The sequence below is a fragment of the Haemorhous mexicanus genome, chromosome 11, assembly GCF_027477595.1.
Source record: "Haemorhous mexicanus isolate bHaeMex1 chromosome 11, bHaeMex1.pri, whole genome shotgun sequence".
In the NCBI taxonomy this organism is placed as follows: domain Eukaryota; kingdom Metazoa; phylum Chordata; class Aves; order Passeriformes; family Fringillidae; genus Haemorhous; species Haemorhous mexicanus.
The window spans coordinates 1,526,813-1,546,570 of record NC_082351.1 but is presented as its reverse complement, the minus strand read 5'-3'; the positions used below and the strand labels follow the sequence as shown (position 1 = coordinate 1,546,570).

Sequence of the window (19,758 nt, the reverse complement as noted above, 5' to 3'; positions counted from 1 at the left end):
CAAACCCTGCCAAGCAGAGCTTGTGGGCACCCAGACCTTTCAGCTCTATTTCATGTTGTGTTGTGTTATTTTATTGTAGGAAAAACACTTGTCATGGTTTATCTGTCTGACAATGAACATGTTTGGTGCTCGAAAATTAGCATCCAAACCTGTGCCAGCGCCTCACCACCCTCACAGAGAGAATTCCTGCCCAATATCCCATCCATCCCTGCCCTCTGGCAGTGGAAGCCATTCCCTGGGTCCTGTCCCTCCATCCCTTGTCCCCAGTCCCTCTCCAGCTCTCCTGGAGCCCCTTCAGGCCTTGCAAGGGGCTCTGAGCTCTCCCTGGAGCCTTCTCCTCTCCAGGTGAGCACCCCCAGCTCTCCCAGCCTGGCTCCAGGGCAGGGGTGCACAGGAGATGTTTTGCTGTCATCCAATCACAGAATTTGTTCTAAATCTAAAAGAGCATTGGACTATTTTTTGTTGCCAATTTTGATGGAGAGAGACGTGTTTGGATTGGAGAGGAATGGCACAGTGATCAGCTCAGTGCTGCTCTCCACTGAGTGAAACACTCTATTCAGTACTGAAATCACTGATCAGCACTTCTGCCTTTGATTTCTGGAGAATAATTCCTGAGCACTTGCACTCCCCACCAGTCACCCTAAAATTAATAACCAGACTTCCAGAGCAGCTTAGATTTGGCTGCTGTCAGAGCTGCAGCTCAGTGGAGTCTGAAAATCCCTGGGATATCCCTCTGGGAGCCAACAGCGACAGGAATGGGCAGAGAAGGCTCTGTGCACAGCTGGGCTGCATCTGGATCCAGACACAGCCTCTGAGTTTCACAGGAGCACAGTGCTGCTCCTAAAACCAAAGGAAAGGGGATAGAGAGGAGCTGGGGAGGGTGGGATTGTTGGGGTGTCCTGTGCAGGGCCAGGAGCTGAACTCAATGATCCTTGTGGGTCCCTACCAACTCAGGATACTCTGTGATTTTTAGTTCCTACATTTTAAGAGCAGTTCAAAGGAAAACTGTGTTGGCCCTGCTTGAAATACAACACTGGTCACTGAATGGGATTTGAAGGACAAGCAGTTTAGTGGGTATTTTTTCTTTAGGAAGGTAATCTTGGAATTTCTTGGCCCCATTTCAAAATGTCTGCAACACAGTGGAGTGTCACTGAGCCATGGCAATCCAGTGGGAACACAGGTTTTGCCAGGGTTGAAATGTGAAACAGAAACCAGGTATTTTACTAAGAACTTTTAGTAAAAACTTTATCCCGCACCTCGGAAATATACTTTAAATGCTTTGGAAAATTTCATATGCTCTAACTCGCTCCACAAAGAATAAACAAACAGCCTGGTTTATGGCAGGTGTCCCTGCCCATGGCAGGGGTGGAACAAAATGAGCTTTAAGGTCCCTTCCAACCCAAACATTTCTGGGATTCTGTGATATGGTATTAATTAACTCCTGTATCCCCCCAGTGAGCTAATAGCATCTTTCTCTTCATGGCTGGGCTAAGCAGACATGGCCAAGCTCCTCAAAGCAAACATTGTGAAAGCCACCAGTGCCCCAGCAAGGGCCAGCAGCCTCTGCCCTGAGTGGTCCAGGCTGGCACAGGCCCCTGGAAAAGTGCCCAGTGCATTTTCCATATCCACATCTTCCTGCTGCCCATTCAGTCAAAAAGCCTTTCCTAGCTCTGAGTAGATTAAAAAAAAAAAAACAAAACCCAAAAAACTAATAATCTATTAAAAGCTAATAATTATTCTAATAATTTTATTTTAAAATATTTTAATTTATAGTATGTTAATATAATTAAGAATACTTAATAATTAGTATCTTAGCTAAATCTTCTCTTAATACATTAATTAATGTAATGAGTTAATTGTATGCTTTATTTCAATCAAGTGTTTGGACAACACCCTCAGGCACAGGGTGGGATTCTTGGGGTCTCCTGTGCAGGCCCAGGAGCAGAACTCAATAATCCACAGGGGTACTTTCCAGCTTGGGATATTCAAGTTTCTGTGAATTATTCTGAGTTCAAAATGAAATCCTGCCCTGAGATTAGGGGAAGGATTTCCCTTGCTCAGCTGAACCAGGCTTAAACACATCTGTTCCTGTCAAAGGACAGCTCACCAGAGCTGCTCCCTGCCACGGCACCCACTTCAGCTCTCTGCACAGGAGCTGCACATATTTCATTGCACCTCTGGGTGACAGGCAGCTGGAACTTGTACCAGCCTTTGACAAGAATCCTATTTCCTGCCTTTGCATCCCTCAGATCCTCATGTACTCTGCTTATTTCACACTCCTTAGGCACTCTCAGGCCTCATGTTCCACCTATGTCACTTACCTGGAGGTTTTCCCACTGGTCTGATGAGGTTTCCTCCAAACTGAAGAAGAGCTGCAGTGTTGTCTGTGCAGCCCTGTCCTTGCAGCACGGAGGCAACTGGGGCAGTGCTGGGCAGCTGATGAAGAAGCCATCAGGAATTCTATCAAGCTCTGAGAACAGCCTCAGCCTTGCTCTCTGCAGACAGACATCAAGGGAAGGCTCTGGCTGCTCTTTCAGCAGAAGCCCTTCAGTGTATTGTACCAGGACCAACGGCTGCAGCAGGCACACTGTGAGTCAGGAAGTTCAAATTACACCTCTCCTTTTCTTCCTTATCCCTCTTCATTTTAGAGAGCTACTGCAGAAGCCACTTCCAGCTGAGTATCAGGGATTAAGTGTGGCAGCATTTTGGGACACTGGGATTGATTGACCACTGGTTGCTCCTTTCCCTTCATTTACACAGAGTTGTTGGCAGTGTACTAAAGGCTGCGTAATACATAAGGTGAGGCATAGGAGTAGCAAACTCCTTTACAGAACTGGGACTTCCATGACTTGATCCTTTCCCTGCTTTTATGTTGTGCTGGGTTTAAGTAACCAGCTCGACATCATCTGTATATAGAGTTTTAATGTCAAAGGAGTGTTTTTTCAGAAACATTCTCCTATTTCAGAAAGGACCTTTTCAATTGCCAAAAATACTGTCCTTAGTAGCATTATGTGGCTTGTAATAGCTTTATTTTGAAGATTGCTTTAATACAACAGGCTGGAAGAGAACAGTGTCTGATTTTCCAATGCCTCTTCACTGGAGTGGTTTCAAGTGTCTGAAACAAACTAGCCTAAAAATCCAATTTCACTACAACCAATAGAACAAATAAGAACAAATCTGATTTATCATGTTGTAACAACACATACACTGACATCCGATGCCTCCAGTAGTTCCTGCCAGGACTCATCTTTACAGAACTATGACATTAAATTCACAGCTTGTGCTTGGGGGCTGAAGACCACACCATGCTCTGATGGCTGTAGAATTGAGGGATGTCTATTCTTTTCGGAGGCTCAGGTGAAAGCAGTATCTTAGCTGAACTTGTCTCTTGACCAGTGTATCTGAGACTTGTCTTCCTCTCTTTCAATGGTTTTTGTTTTCCCCTTGCATACATGTCAGGTATTTTATAATTTCTCTTGTAAAGCAAAAACCTGTCTGCACCTGTGAGAGTGCAGCTTGCTGCTTACCCAGGGACAGAGCAAGAAGGACTTTTTGGCATAAAGATGTCACAGAATCTTTCAGATTGGAAAAGGATAGAATCCAACCATTAACCCAGCACTGCCAGTATCTACTATCCCATAAATGCCTGCCCTCTGGCAGTGGGAGCCATTCCCTGTGTCCTGTCCCTCCATGCCTTGTCCCCAGTCCCTTCCAGCTCTCCTGGATCCTCATCAGGCCCTGCCAGGGACTCCGAGCTCTCCCTGGAGCCTCCTCTTCTCCAGGTGAACATTCCCAGCTCTTCTAGCCTGGTTCCAGAGGGGCTCCAGCCCTGGGAGCTGGCCCAGGGACTCCTCTGGACTCTCTCCAGCAGTTCCACATCCCTCCTATATGGAAAAATCTCAGCTGCCACGCCCCAAGGTCTCAACAAAAGGATTCAATTTTTAATGCATCAAGTTCCCCTACCATGACCATGGCACGAGCACCCAGAGCCCCTTTGCAGGCACAGGGATGTTCCCTGGCAGTGGTTTCTCTCCCAGAAAAACCAAACAGGTCTCAGATTTCATACAGGAGGAATTCAGAGCACACCTTTCTGCAGGGAAGAGCATAGCACATAACTTGCTCTCCTGGGACATGGATCTGGGCTGGGGCTGTGTATTCTATTTTTGGAGCAATACTGGAATGTTCCCAAGACCACCATGACACAGTCACTGCACCATGGGTGGTAAACAAGTCCCCACTATTGCTGCAGCCCTTCCTGCACTGCCTGTTGAGCATTCTTTCACCACTGTCTGTATTACAAGGGTTCCTGGCACCCTCATCCTTGCACCCCTTGGAATACACACAAGGGAAGGGCAAACCAACCCTGAGCCCACTGCACAGCTCCCACCCACTGGGTGAAATCCACGACACATCAAGGTGAGAAATTACCTGGTGAGACAAAACTGCTGAACCAGCAGCTGCAGTGGGTAGCAGATGACTTAAACCTTTTGTAAGTATACCACTTATATCTATAAAATGTTAGGTACATTAAAGCTTTTAAGGTATTTGGTACTGCCAAAATCAAACTTACTGGTGTTTCTCTGCCTGAGCCTTACCTGTAGACACCTTACCAGCTGCAATTATGTTAGGACTAGTCAAGATTTTTATGCAGCAATTTAAAATCATGGTGGGAAACCAGGTCTGGAATAACAAAGCTCCTGCACATTCAGCAGGAAATAGATGCTCCCCACTCAAGCAATGAAGACTTGTACCAAAGATCTTAAATAAAAGTTAAGACTAGAATAATTAACACTATAGTGTTGGAATTATAGTGAAGACCAAACATGCCCTTGAGTTTATTTCAATATGGGCACTGTTTTTTCCTCTAAAATTTACATCTTCATTTAGGAGAAAGTAAAGGCAATTCACCATCAGTTACACAAAATGCTGTATTTTATTAACTAAATCAAAAAGGTGTAGTTAAATTCACACAAAATGTTCAACATAAGCAGTATTCAACATGTTTATAAGCTAGGACTGTGTCTGATTTGCAATTTAAATAGTGGCTGGCGTGAGCAGAGCACATTGATGCTGCAAGGTGCTCAGAATTGACATCACAGTATCCCACACAGAACAGTGCCCAGACAGAGCCCTACCAGAACTATTGCTGTGGTGCACTGCAATTACATCAAAAAACATGGAGTGATTTTTAACAATTCCATGAGAAACCACGCCACCATTTTTAACTGGAAACTTCCCTCCTGCAGCACTGTAAATAATGCACCACTGAGAGCTTGTTTCACTCAGAGTGCCCATGCCTGGTGAGAAAGCACCAGCTTTCAGGGGAGCTGGAATGTGATACTTTTGGGGAAGGAAAACTGGAGTTTTTCCACTTGAAATGCACAAAGCCGAAGGAAGGTGCATTTCAGCTCCCTGTGAGCACACAGTACCAGAGCACAGTACCTGTGTGCACAGTTCTGAACCTTGATGTTCAGAAGCTCACACCACCTCCACCCTAACCTCAGGGGCCTCCAGCTTACTCTGGAACAAGCTGCCTTCCCAGCACAGCCTCTTACTTACCACAGCCCAGTGTCCCCAGAGTGGCACGTGCAGCCCCAGTGTCACCCTGCTGCATTCCAGCCAGCATTCCTACACTTCCACTGGGGACCAAATCTGCCAAACACAGTTTTCATTAAGCCTCAGCACGCTTAGAAATACCTTGTCCTTTCTCTCCATGTGCCAAATCTGCAGAGGTTTGTTTGCAGGCTGGAGCCCAAAAGGTCCTGGTGTTATAATAAAGCCCTAAGAAAGGCAGCAGGTTGTATAGTTACCTCCTTGTGAGCAAAATCCCTGCCCTAAAACTATGCAACCTACTACCTCTTCCTAGGAGCCCCACACTTCCTCTGTGCCGTTCTTCACTCTCTGCAGGACTTTAGCTCCCCAGCTGCTCTGCTCTTCTGCCCTGGCTGGGCACACACTCCGAGGTGACACTGTCAGCACTGACAAACAGTGTCTCGCTGCCTGGAACACACACCAATGGCTCCATTTACACTCTGCCTAAGCTGAACTTCCCATCCCAAAAGCATTTATTTCTGTAGGGTTTTTTGTTACTTCAGCAAGCTGCTTGCAGGGCATGCTAGCACAGAACCAGTTAAGGACTGGGTACATCAAGCACAGCAGGAGGAAAGAGAATGCAATAAACTTTAAAAGTATTTTTACAGAAACAATACCACCTCAGAGAAAAGTTCTGGTTCTTGGATGCTCAAACTCCATAGCTTCACACCACCCCAGAAAGGTGAAAGGTCAGTTTTGGCGAAAATCGGCCAACACTTAAATTTTGCATTAGATCTGGAAAAGGTGCAGAAAAACATGCAGACTTACTAATAGAGGGTAATAATAAGTTTTCCCTCCAACTTCTACCAAGCAGTTGGGAGTCACAGAGTTTTAATGCACTATGGAAATTGGGGTGCCAGAAGAGTTTAAGTCCCAATGCACAAGCTTGAGCTCTCTGTATTTTACATTCTCCTAAGTGGCTTCCCTCTGTACTTAAAGCACGGGCATTTTCCATTCCCAGCCAGCACTGTGCCACTCACCTTGAGAGCAAAGTTATGTTAAGTCAAGGATATCCTGTGGGGTTGCACCATTCACACTGACTGTCAGTCCTGTAGATTCTGGCACTGCTGTTTTCCAACCCTGAATTCATCTGGTTTCACTCCAGGAGTGCTTTTAGCCCAGGAGTGGCTGCAAGGGAGTGCAGTTTGTTTTACTCCTCAGGGAAGGCAATAGATTGTATAGTTATCTCCTGAACAGGGTAAAATAACTACCCTACAACTATACAATCTACTACCTCACTCTGACAGAGAAGCACAGACTTATCAAGAGCTCAGCAGCCAACCTCAGTTTTATTCTGAAGGATGTTTGATACAACAACTGGAACACCAGAAATTTGTATTTGATTACCCCACCATACACATACAGGAATAATCTATTCTTAACTTTTTACTCATTAGGGCAGAAAAATTAATGCAGAATGAAACCTAGCTTTTCCAAGAACTAGAAAAATCTATACACAATTCCCACAGCTATTACACAAGTATTTTGTCCTGTCATAAGCACTACAAGCACAGAAGTTCTGCAAAATCTGACGTTGAGCTTACAACTGAGAAGCTTCCATTGTTGATTATCTGCTGCTTTAGGAAAGACAGTAGATTGTATAGTTATCTCCCAGTGGTGGGTATGACCCTAAAACTATACAACCTACTACCTCATCCCACAGTGCAGGCATCTTCAGAGCTGGGGCAGGATTGCTGCTTCAGTCAAGACAAGTCAGGCTAGCTGCAGACAGCATTTACAATACTCACCAAAGAAAAAGCCTTCCCCTTGCTCCCCCTAGTCACAGAAGGAAGTTATTTTAAAAATAAGGTTTCCTAATTTCAAAATTTTCCTAATTGTCTGGGTCTTAAGTAAGCAAGCTGTAGCAGTCATAGCAACTACAGTCATTAAACTTCTGTTGAATTACCAGTCGTGTTCCACAGGTGTCACTTCTCACCTGAAATCAGAAGAAAAGGCTCTCAGCAACACTGTAGGCAGACATATATTTCTTCCTCTTTAGAACTTAAAAATAATGCAATCTAGGACCACAGCTATGTGACTGATTTATACAGATGAGGCCCTAATATTTGTAATCCTGATTAAAAAAATATTATTACACAGAGTGGCCTTTTCACCTATTGCAGCAATAGCTAAAAAAAAAAAAAAAAAAAAATCACCCACTGTCCAAAGTACTGCTTGGAGCTTTTTCTGCTAGTCTTAAATTACATTAAGCCTTGTGCACAGGAATTCTTTTATTAGAAACAAAATTTAATAAGATTATGGCCTCTATCTTGACATTTAGTTGTTAAACTGCCTTACCAAAAGGCCACTGAAAAGACATGTTTTCCCATCAGAAAGAAGTCCGAGTTTCTCTAACTGCCTCTGATGTAACTTTAAAGCCAATTTCCACATTAACACAGCTCAACATCATCTTTGAATACTGAAATGAAAACACTTGCCAGACAGATGCGTCACTCAGAATTCCCTTCGTAGCAAGGACAGCTTGCTATGAAGAACAGGGCTGGAAAGGAAAAGGACTGTTTGTCCAGGTAGTCTATACAACAGCTGAAAATGTCTAGAGAAAAGCAGTTTTTAAAACATTCGATCCATTTTACTAGTACTTGATCCCAGTTGCAGCCTGCAGTTTCCAGCCCACTCTCCAAACAAAGCCTGCACAGAACAAGAGCACCCCTCATGCCCGCTGGTGTCCTTGCCAAGCACACAGCGCATGATCCCGTGTGCTCACATAAAGGGATGACGTTATTCCTTGGACAGCCACAAAATCAAATTACTTTCCAGCCCCCTCAGTGCCTTACTACAGAATCCTTTATACAAATAGTCATGACAAATTTGGGTGAATCAACCTTAAAATCTCACCTGTAACTGGTATAAATCCCAATTATGTGCTTTTGCTAACTTACACATCTACCGGAAAATAAACTTCAGCGTGGACGCATGTACTTGGTCCTGATGCCCAACGCAGGAATAAATCAGAACAGCAACTCTGGGCCAGAGTCAAACCTTTACAGAGCACTGGCCCCCATCACATCCTTTTAAATCAGATCTGGCAGAGCTGATATTTGGCAAGGAAGCCGACATTGCTTTCAGCTCCCTGCTCCTGCATCCCAGCCACCAGCAGCTGAGCAGAATCCCTGTGAACTCCCATTCTTCAGGGGGAAAGGCATCCTGGCCTGCAGCTGAACTGCACAGCACCAACTCTGCACCTTCAGTTGGATAGTGACCCCAGGAAGTTAATGAAGTCCCACGTTCTGTGTCTGAAGCTGATGGCTCTGTGATGTACTGAAAATGTTCAAAGCACGTTGAAAACCTGGAGAGGTGTTACACTCCTGTTTAAATTTTACAAAACGTAAGGCAATGCTTCTGCACTTCTTTTTAATATTAAGCCTGAAAGACACAAGGATTACAGTAAACCTAGAATTGATCTGTTTCATTTCTCCACCTTTAGGCAAAGCTTAGCTGCAAACCTAACCAACCTGACATGTATCAAACAACTTTTAGTATTCTGCTTTACATTTATCCTGCATTTTGGGGCATTTTTTACTTGTGGATTATTTCTAACAGTCTTTCCAAGCTGCATCACCTAAGTTGCCATGTTCTTGGGACAGGTGAGGTCTGCCAGGTCCCTCTGGGGGCCTGCTGTGGGTTGCTTCTCTCACACCGTGCAGCAGGGGGTTCTAACACTCAGAGCAGCAGGGAAGCCTGACAAATTATACTGCTGCCACAGCCTCTACTGAGCTGGTGTGTTCTCATCCCCAGTGAATCCAGAGCTGCAGAAGCTCCCTGCTGCTGATGTCACCATGCTGGTGATGTCAAAGCAAGTGCAGCACAGGAGCTCAGGGTCATGCACCTGCACATCCACTCCTTCAGCACAACACATTGTGAGAGACAAGCTTTAAACAATCTCCGAGTCATCTGCTTTCCCCATTAAAAAAGGGTTCCCAAGGGCTGCTTTTCCTTCCAGCACGTGTTTAAAATCCCCAGAGCAGCACAAGGGGACAAAGTGACTCCAACTGTGGAGCTGGACAATCTCAGCAGCTGCAGCTCCCAAGGCTGCAGCTCTGGCTGCACAGCTCCCACCACACGATGGAGCTCCCAAATTTACACAACAGCTCCAACACCAATTCCTCAGTTTTACTCCTGGATTCCAGCAGCACTCCCTGCACTGAAACCACACTTCCTGAATCCCAGGAGCTTGCTGAGTGAAGTGTACCACCTTCTCCAGCTGTGCTGAGCATCCTAAGTGACTGATGCAGGCTCCTGCCTCAAATGTACTCGTTCTGTGGGGTTTTTGTGTGACTGGAGTGCACAACAGGAAGAAAGGGAGTAGCACAATTAATATAAACTTAATTATTCCTGATACCACTTCCCCTCTCTTTACTCACCCACCCCTGCACTGCCTGTCATCACATGCAATGGGCACATCTCAGCCCCTCTTCCCAAAACAAGCTCAGGAAAACCAGACGGTGACTGACACAAAGTCTCAGCATAAACTAAAAATGTTTCCTCTTCCATATTCAGTTTTGGATTGTACCTTCCTTTGTCTTAATCTTAATCATCTGCTAATCTGAAGGTAACCTCTCCCAGCTCAAACCCAGGCACCTCTTCTTCCCCTATGCAGACCCAAAATGGAAACATTTATTATCTCCTTTTGGACCTGCCAGCCCACTGAGCAGCAATACGCTGGATTAAGAGTAAATCACACCAGAAAGCTGCTCTGAACTGGGAAACTAGACTGAGGAGAAAAGGGAAACAAGCAGATCCACCACATACAAATGCACAGATGGGCATTTGGGCAGCACCAGAGTCCACACACCCAGACAGGAATACATGTCCACAGTGGTATTTTTTACACAACATTAACATTAATAGCATTGACTGCTACCAATAATGCCTTTCTCTGCTGCCTCAATTGGAAATACAGGTTTTTTTTCCAAAATCTCTACCCATTTGCATTTAATTAACACAGAGCATTATGGCTTTAAGTAATTATCACAAGACATTACTGTTGGGCTACATTTTCAATTAGTGTGTTTGGTTTCAATTTCTTTTTCTAACCATGCAGTTATAGATGGAATATAAATACCCAGCAGCCATGGCCTGAGAGAAATGGGAAGTCACCACTGCCCACTAAAGCACAGAGTGAATCCCATCTCCTGTGGAAAAGTAAAGTCTGTGAACACAGTTAACGATTTCTGCCATGAACACAGAACACAAATCCTGGCCTCTCTCCCTACACACACCGGATTTTATGGCACTAGTACTAAACTCTCTGCATCCAAGTGGTGCATGTGCCACAGCACTGCACAGTGCTGCTGGAAATGTTAGGAAGGTCTGAGAATGACTACACCAAAATGGTCGCATTTTCTACTCCTCTTTGAGTACCCTCCTCTCAGAACACTGAGAGGGAGATCTATATTAAAAAAAATAAACAAATAAATAAATTCAGCCTCAAACATTACGAAGGCCTCAGTGCCCTTCTCAAAGGAAAACATCAGTTTGGTTATCTGGCCCTGCTTCAAACGTGAATGTGTGTGGGTGTATATATACACATATATAGATGAAATAAACAACTGTGTATTTATTCACTAGATTTATGTCTCTAGAACATGCTAAGAGCAAGTAGGCTTTTTCTGCAAAAAGTTTACATATGATAACAATTACGCATATTCAGCAAGAAAGTCAGTGCAAAAAATATTTCAAGATTGCTGTGTTATGTTACTAACTGGCAAGATAAACAACCATCTATTACCCTCTCTAAGTCCTTTCACTATTTGCAAATGAACTGATGTTTTCCACCACTAAAAACAGAGGAAAATACAGAAGACATTTATCGAAAGGAAAGTGAAGTAAGGATGCAGCTCATTGCAGTTGGAAAACAAAGTGAACTCATGTTTTATCTAAACTTCCTTTAGACTAAGGAAGTACTAAATCTCCAGTATTAGTATGCAAAATCATTTCCTAGCATGACCTATGCGATTTGAGAGTGCACAAAAGATACACAGAGGACAACTTAGAAAACTCGGTTAAAAAAAAAATCACAGCCAGCAAATTCCCATTAAAAATATCACAATACAGCTATTTACTAGGTCCCTCTTCATGAAGCTAACTATCATAGGGCAAAAAACCCCTTATTAGCCCATTATTGCATGTTGACTGCAGCAAGGTTCAACCATCACTGCAAAAATCTTCTTGGAAGTTCAGACTATTAAACATCTGAGTGTTGCTGTGAACAGAACTGGTCAAATTAGACAACAGAAGCCACTGCAAAGTGTTTGTGAGGCCCCTGGCAGCTGGGGATGTTTGAATATGCCCTGTTTCTTAAATATTATTTAAGTTATTGCTTTTGAAGGGACAGATTGATTTTCTCAAAAATTCTGTGAAGGATTCAATTTGCCCCACTGCTGCTATTGAGCATTGCTACTGAGTACAGTTTGAATGGGAGCACGTTTTCCCTGCCAATTAAGCACTTCAGTCACAAAACTCCCTGTGCAGAGCAGTACAGACAGACATCAGCACCAACAAGGTGGGACAGGCACATCACTAAACAAGGATTATTCCGACCTTGATCATCAGGTTGAGTTTTCACTCCTAAAATAAATCACAGAATTTTAAGGCTGGAAGGGACCTCTGGAAATTATCTAGTCCAACCCCCTGCCAAGGCAGGGTCACTCAGAGCAGGTGACACAGGAATTCATCCAAGTAGGTTTGGTATGTCTCCAGAGAGGAGTCTGGAGATGTCTCCACACCCTCCCTGGGCAGCCTCTTTCAGTGTTCTGCCAGTCTCGTGGAAAGTTGTAACATAAAATAGAAAAACGAGAATTTGATGGGGTAACACCTCCATCTAAAACTGACTGAGCCGTGCCAGAATAAAGTCACCAGCAGAAGCAGCTGCGGCGTGCCAGGGCCGGACCCTGCTGTGTGCCACCACCAGCCCTGCAAGGGAACCTACACGTGCTGAGCCCTGAGCTGGCCCGGGGGCTGAGCTGCCCATGCCAAAGGTAAGAACCACTTCTGCAACACCCAGAGGCCAGCTAGAGCTCCGGACAGAAACTGCAGGTACGTGTTACACCACGGCACCTCTGTTCCACCGGGGTGCTGCTGCTCAGGTGCGCAGCCAGCCCCGAGCCCGCCGTAAGCAGCCCTGGCTGCGAAGTGCCCGTGTCACCCCACACGCTGCCGGGCAGGGCCGCACTGGCCCCGGTGCCGCTCCTGACCCGCTTCCAGAACAGGTCGTTCGTGCGGATCCGGCGGGAGTCGCCGAGGGCGATGGGCCCGGCGGGCGCAGCCCCGCGCCAGGCAATGGTGCTCGCTACAAACGACAGCCCCGCGCAGCCCCCGTGCCCCCTGACAGGGGCTGGGCCGCCAAAGCACTTCCACCTACTTCCTAAAGGATTTTCTTCACATTTCGCCCCTCGGTCCGAGCTCAGCCCTCGCTGCCGCCCTCACGGTGCCGGGGCAGGGCTGAGCCCCGCCCGGCCCCGGTACCAGGGGGGCTCCCCCGGCCAAGGTCCCCCCGGCCCCGGCAGTGACGTACCTGGCGCCGGCGGCTCCCGGGGGCGGCACTTCCGGACCTTCCAGTGAGCCTGGAGAAGAGCGGGGGAGAACGAGGGGAAAAGGCATCTATGAGGGGAATAAGGACAATGAACAGGGCCCGCGGCAGAGGCGGCGGAGAGCCCGGGCCGAGGCCCCGCGCCCGCCCGTAAGGGCCCTTCCGCTCAGTCCCTCCGCCCCCACCCTCCCCCCGGCGCGCCCCGACGCCGCGGCCGCTCCCGCGTACCCGCGTACCCCCGGCCCCGCGGCCGCCGCCCGGCCCCGCCGTCCCGGTACTTGCGGGACCCGGATGAAGTCGCGGCCGCTGCGGCCGCCGCTCCCGCGGCACCACGGGAAGGGCGCCGCGCCCCGCCCGCCGCAGCCGCCGCCCGCCCGTCGATCACCCGCCGCCTCCCGCTCCCATTGGCTGGGGGGCCGCGAGGTCCCGCCCCGCCTGGGAATGCAGCTCTTCATTGGTCAGCTATGAAAAGAGCTCCGTCCCCCCTCCGCCATTTATTTCGGGCGCGTTCTACGGTGGTCCCGTAATGGCGCCCCCGGCGGCCGCGGGCCGCGCCCGCCGTTTGCCCGCCTCCACCTCGGCCCTGCCGGGGGTGAGCCCCGCGGCCCTGCCCCGCCCCGCCCGTGTCTGCCCCACGGCCCTGCCCTGCCCTTTCTGAGTCTGCCCCGCGGCCCGGCCTGTGCCCCTCGGGCGTTGGGTGCGGCATTAGCACCAATTACCGGGCTCAGGGGCCTTGGCCTCCTCGTGGCCCATCTCACAGAGTCGTGGAACCATCAGAAAGTGTGAAAGAGCCCTTTAATGTCACCCAGCACTGACTCTGTGACCCCCTAAAGCACCCAGCGCCACACCCAGACACCTTTGTCACACCCCCAGGGATGGTGACTACGCCACTGCCCTGAGCAGGCAGCCCCTCCAATGCCCGACCACCTCAACAGTGAAAACATTTTTCTGATACCTAATCTGAATCTCCTCTGTCTCAGCTCAAGGCCAATTCCTGTGATCCTCTCACTGCAGGCACACCACCACCTCACTAGGGTCCAAATAACTTTTCTCACTGTACTCCTGATTGATTTTTGTAACGTTTGGGGATTGCACCGAGTCTGCAGGGAGCCTCAGAGTTTTTCAGAGCAGCAGAAGCGGTCCTTCAGCTCCTTGGTGTGTCTGCAATAACAAACTCATCAGGACTCATACAAGCTCAGGGAGAGAAATGCTATGTTTAAAATCGAACTTCAAACACAGCATTTGTTTTCCATGTCTCTTAATTTTCACAAGATTTTTGGGATTGGTCTTGATTCTAATAAATAAAGGTATTGGCTATAATACTCAATATAATATTTATAATTATATGTAACTATATATATCATGACATTCAGTGTCAAATATTGAAGTAAACAAAACTGTGTGAATGTACAATATATTCTTGTCAGAATTTTTTCTTTAGAGAAATTTTTTAAACAATGAAACTTGTCAGTTCTTAACAATTTTTTTTTTAAGTTTATAGAGTTGGAATGATGAAGTTTTTGTGTGTCTGGTGTCCTGCTTCACTTCAAACGTAGTAATTTTTTGACCAGATTCAGGAAGGGAACGTGTGCCTTGATGGTGGTCATGAGAGCAATGAACAGATTAAATAATGACCCAGCTACTGACTGGGTAGGGCAGATACTTCGCATGTTGAACAAACTAAATCATCAAGCTTTAATAGCTAAAATGCAGTTTTTAATCTTGTAGAGGTGAAAGTTTATGAAGTAAATCCGCCTGGCTGCTGTACTGCGTGTTATCTGTAATGTCGAGTGCATCTTGCCTGTTTCCCCGAGAGCAGGGCGAGGAGGAGCGCTCGGTGCTGCTGCACTTCCCCCGGAGCTCACGAGATGGGGCGGGAGCCCCGAACGAGCACGGCCGTGCTCGCTCCGACAGCGCCCGGAACCTCGCTGGCTCACCGGCACAACTGACTTGGAGTAATTATCGCAGCATATTTGCCAGGAGTGCTGCTCTGAAAAGGGCAGATGTGTCTCCTTTGAGTCATAATTTTGGAATAAACTTCTGAATCTTAGTCCTATTAATTTTTTTTATTATAATAACTTTGATATGTAAGGACTTTGTGAGGTACTGATCAACAGCTATGGTTTCTAATAAATACATTTTTGACTGAGTAGGGAGTTAGCACTTATAGGATAGAAAGTGTGCAATTTCTAAAATGAAAAGAGAGAAAAATTCATAGCAAGTTTATATTTTCTGCATGTTCTTTAAAGATTTAGGGTGACTGTCTTTTCACCTGGGTACAGATTTTTTCAAGTTCAAATTTAAATCTCTCTAGTGAGCCTTCAATTAGATTATTGATAAGAAGTTAACAGGTTCCTCCATCTCTCAAATAAATTAGCTACAAAGGAAATAATAAGTAAAATAGTTTGAGTGATGTAGGAACACCTTATTTCTTTGATAACTCTGTGTAATGTAGAAAAACACTTCGCTGTAAGGCTTGAATAGTTATCAAGACAGTACTATTTGGGTACTGCTTTTAGCCAGGGGTACAGAAACCGTGTCAGTCATTCCTCATCTGTTTTTAAATACATCATGTGTTGTACAGCAGCTAGGAAATTAGAGTGAATGGATTAATGACTGAAAAAAACCCAGTAACTGGGCAGGTTTAATCATGAACAGCTGTATGAGGCTGCCTATGTACACACACTGACCAGACATTGCTTTTGGGGATTACAAGGCCTAGTTGTCATGTCAATCGTGCCCCAAAACTGAGCACTGAGCACACAGCACACACTCAGTGTTGTGTGGCAGGACTGGTCCTGCCTGCAATAGTGGTAATCACCGATGTGAATTGAATTTTGGACTTGACAAGGCTATTCCATGTAGAACCATGAAATGTCTCACATATTCATTGCCATAAAACACAGTTCTAGTAAAAAAAAAAAAAAATTAAAAAAAAGAACCGCCAAAAACTTGAAATATTGGGTGCAGCTGCCTGGTAGGACATGCTCTCCTCACTGGGAGGGCACATCTTGAGATCCATCGTAGACAATCCTGCCCCAGCCTGAAGGTCACAGCAGGCTCTGGAGTCACAGCAGTGTCAGCACAGCTGTGGCAGCAAGAGCTGCGGGACTGGCAGAGGGCAAGGCACCATGGCCCTTGCTCTGCGCCTCTTCCTGCTGCTTCTCCTGGCCGTGGCCCTGCCTGCCAGGGCTGCCCAGGCTGCTCCGCTGCAAGCGCGGAGAGCAGGTGAGCCGGCAGCCTGGCTCCCCTTTCCCGGGACAGCGCTCCCTGCTCCCCGGGAAGCGCTGGGGATGGTTTTCCCCGGGCCTTTAGGGAGGGTTTCCTTTGGGGGAGGGAGAGAGCCCCCATGGGACCTGGGCAGCGCCTGTTTCCTCTCCAGGGATGTGTCATAGGGCATGAAAAGAGGGTGGAGAGTGGCCAGGAGCCAGCCCAGGCCCCTGTGCAGTTTGGCCTTGTCCATTGACATCTGGCTCCCACGGCCTTACCCGAGCCCTTTGCAGTGCCCAGTTCCCTAAGGCAGAAGGAGATCCCAGCACACCATGGAAATGGTTCTGGTCTCTGCTCCCTTCTAGGTTGGAATCATGACAAAAGTTTCCTGGAACTCCTGATGAATGATGGTTTGAAGTTCTTGGAGGATGTTGGAGGAAGTTTTCAGTGTGCCTTTCCTAAGAGAATAATCAGTGTCCATGTGACAAGAGCTCAATCATGAGCTATTTCCCTTAAGATAATCTCAAGGTTGAAAGAATTCTGAAAACCTTGGCATGCTCCCTTCTGGAGCGTTGAGCAATCCCACAGTATCACTATCAGTGGGAAGATGGAGCATTTAGCTGTCCATCTCCCTCCCGTGTACAATGCCACTGTGTCCTTCTGTGTGCACTGTGCAGCCACGGAGAAGAGCAGGGCAGGAAAGAGTCAGGCCTCGGCCTGTGCCCCAGGGCTGAGCCTTGCCTGCAGCCTGAGGATCTCCTGCAGTGCCACGGGAGCTGTTCTGTCCTGCCTTTCTTTGCAGCTGAACCTGTTGGTGAAGGTGGTGCAGCTTCCCAGCCCACGTCCAGGACTGAGCCTCTGGGAGATGGGCAGGGTAGGTCAAGGCCTTTTCCCTGGGAGAGCTGCCAGCTCAGAGCCCAAAGCTTGGCCAGGGGGGCATCGCTGCAGGTGCCAGGAAAGAGCCATGCACGGGTGTGCCCTCGCCCTGTGCCATCCCCTCACCGCTCCTGCGGCTCCGTGGTGCCTGAGCAGATGAGCTGAGATGACAGAAGGTTCTGTGGCTGTTGAGTTACAGGGGTGTCTGCAGGGAAGAATTTTCCTGCTCCTTTGGTGGATGTTGCACGCAAGCCCAGCTCCCATCGCAGGGGTGAGTAGTGTGTCCCTGCTGATCCCACAGGCCGAGCCCTGCTTTTGTGGGATCCAGTCCTAGGAAATGGAAATATTTTGCTCTAAGGACTTCCAAAAGGGAAGATCCAAGGTGCAACAGACAAGATATCCCTGGAACCACCCAAACACACGAGGCAAATGCTGATAGAAATGCTGCAGAGAGCACAAGGTGGGTGCATTTCCCTCAGCTTTCCCCTGGGGCTCAGCAGCCAGGGGCTTTGGCTGCACATCTGGACACGCCGTGCCCAGAACAGCAGGAAGGGTTCCATGGCCGCCTCGCTGCTCTGCTGCTGCTTCCACACCCTGCAGGGCTGTTTCCCAGCCTGGCCTGGCTGCAGCTTCTCCCCAGCCTCTGCAGGAATGCATTTGGCATCAGCTGACAGGCAGCCCAAACTGCACCATGGGCCAGGCACAACCTGAGATCCCCTGCAATTTCCTGGTCTCCAGGCAGGGGAGGTGTAGGGACTGTTCGGAAAAGAGACGAGTCTGGGACAGTCCCAATATCCAGGGTGTTTTCAGATGCTTATCCATGCCTTTCGCAAGCATTTCCTCCTGATGTTGTCACATTCTCGATTCCCAATGAGGAATGATTCCATCTGATCCAGCGGTCTCTTTTCCATTCTCCAGAAATGAAAGGAGAGGCTGTGCAGAAAGCGGCATTTCCCGGAAGAAGCAGTGGCTCATTGACAGGCTCTGCTGCAGGAAGGGAGGCGATGCCAGGCACCGTCACTGGAGGTAATTGCTGTGCCTCTGGGCCTGAGCCCTGCTGAGGCTTGAGCTGCCCTCTCTGCTGCTTGGCAGTGTGGGCACAGCCCAGTCAAGATGGACACAGCCCAGAGGAATCATCCCGAGCAGGCTCAGGGCACTCGGGTACTGAGAAATCCTGCTCGGGTCCGTCCGTGGGAGACATGGAAATCCCGAAACCTGGGAGCAGCTGCACGGGGTGCCCGTGGTGGGGAAAGGGCAGAGGGGGAGAGCAAGGCTCCGGTGGGTCCTGAGAGGGCCTGGCTGTTTGCCCTTGAGTAGTGGGCAGTGTCCCAGCAGAAAGGGGGCAGGAGGGACAGAGGGAGGCAGGGATGGCTGTGGCACTGCCTACTGCATTTTTCCCCATGGATTTAGGGAAGATTTCCTCTGTGTCTGAGGGAGAAAATCCCAGCAGGTCCTGGGCTGCTCAAGTTTCCCCTCCAGGGATGTTGTAGAGGGACTTCAAAGAGGGTGGAGAGTGACCAGAAGCCTGCCCAGAGCTCGCCAGGCCTCTGTGCACCTTTGGCCATGTCCATTGACATCTGGCTCCCACAGCCTTGCTGTGCCCATTTCCCAGAGGCAGAAGAGGGGTCCCAGCATGCCCTGAAAAATGTTCTCATCTGTGCTCCGTTCTAGATGAGATTGCTGGGAGGGCTTCTCCATTAGATTGGCTGAATAAAGTTTTGAAGCCGTTGGAGCCTCCTGAAGGTATGTTCTCACTCTCCCACCAAGGAGTAATCATTGACAGCCTGGCAGGACCAGGTGACAGAAGCTTCTGTGGCTGTTGAGTTACAGGGGTGACTGCAGGGAGGACTTATCCTGCTCCTTTTCTGGTTACTTCACACAAGCCCAGCTACCATCACAGGGGTGAGTAGTGTGTCCCTGCTGACCCCACAGGCTGAGCCCGGCCTTTGTGGGATCCATTCCTAGGAAATGGAACTACTTCCACTTAAGGTTCTCCAAAAGGAAAGACCCAAGATACTGGAGTCAAAAAGTCACATGAGTCAGGTGAATTCCTGCGACAAACACAGTAGGAAATGCTGAAGGCAGGACAAGGTGGCTGCATTTCCCTCAGCCTTCCCCTGGGGCTCCACAGACGGGGGCTTGGGCTGCACATCTGGACACGCCGTGCCCGGCACAGCGGGAAGGGATCAATGGAAGCCTCGCTGCTCCGCTGCTGCTTCCACAACCTGCTGGGCTGTTTCCCAGCCTGGCCTGGCTGCAACTTCTCCCCAGCCTCTGCAGGAAGGCATTTGGCATCACCTGACAGGCAGCCAAAACAGCACGGGCCTGAGATCCCCTGCAATTTCCCAGTCTGAGCAGATCAGAAGGCACTGTTGTTTGCACAAGGGAGCGCAGTGGCCCAGCCCCAACAGCCTGGGCATTTTCCTGATCTTGAGCTGTGACTTTTACAAGCATTGCATCCTGAAGATGCCAGCTCCCTCATGGGGAACGTTCCCATCTGATCCAGCTGTGCCTCTTCCTTTTTCAAGTGA

The 19,758-nt window shown here is 48.3% G+C and overlaps 1 long non-coding RNA gene across 2 annotated transcripts; it reads right to left on the bottom strand.

The window, feature by feature from the left end:
• Positions 1-4,914: 4,914 nt before the first annotated feature.
• Positions 4,915-13,489, bottom strand: LOC132332094 (uncharacterized). 2 transcript variants are annotated; one of them, XR_009487791.1, is made up of 4 exons: positions 13,370-13,489; positions 13,127-13,175; positions 7,499-8,092; positions 4,915-6,720 (listed from the first exon to the last, which is right to left on the bottom strand). It is a non-coding gene; the product is annotated as an uncharacterized LOC132332094 (long non-coding RNA). The 2 variants fall into 2 exon arrangements; XR_009487792.1 differs by having other exon boundaries at positions 13,378-13,470.
• Between the last annotated feature and the right edge of the window lie 6,269 nt (positions 13,490-19,758).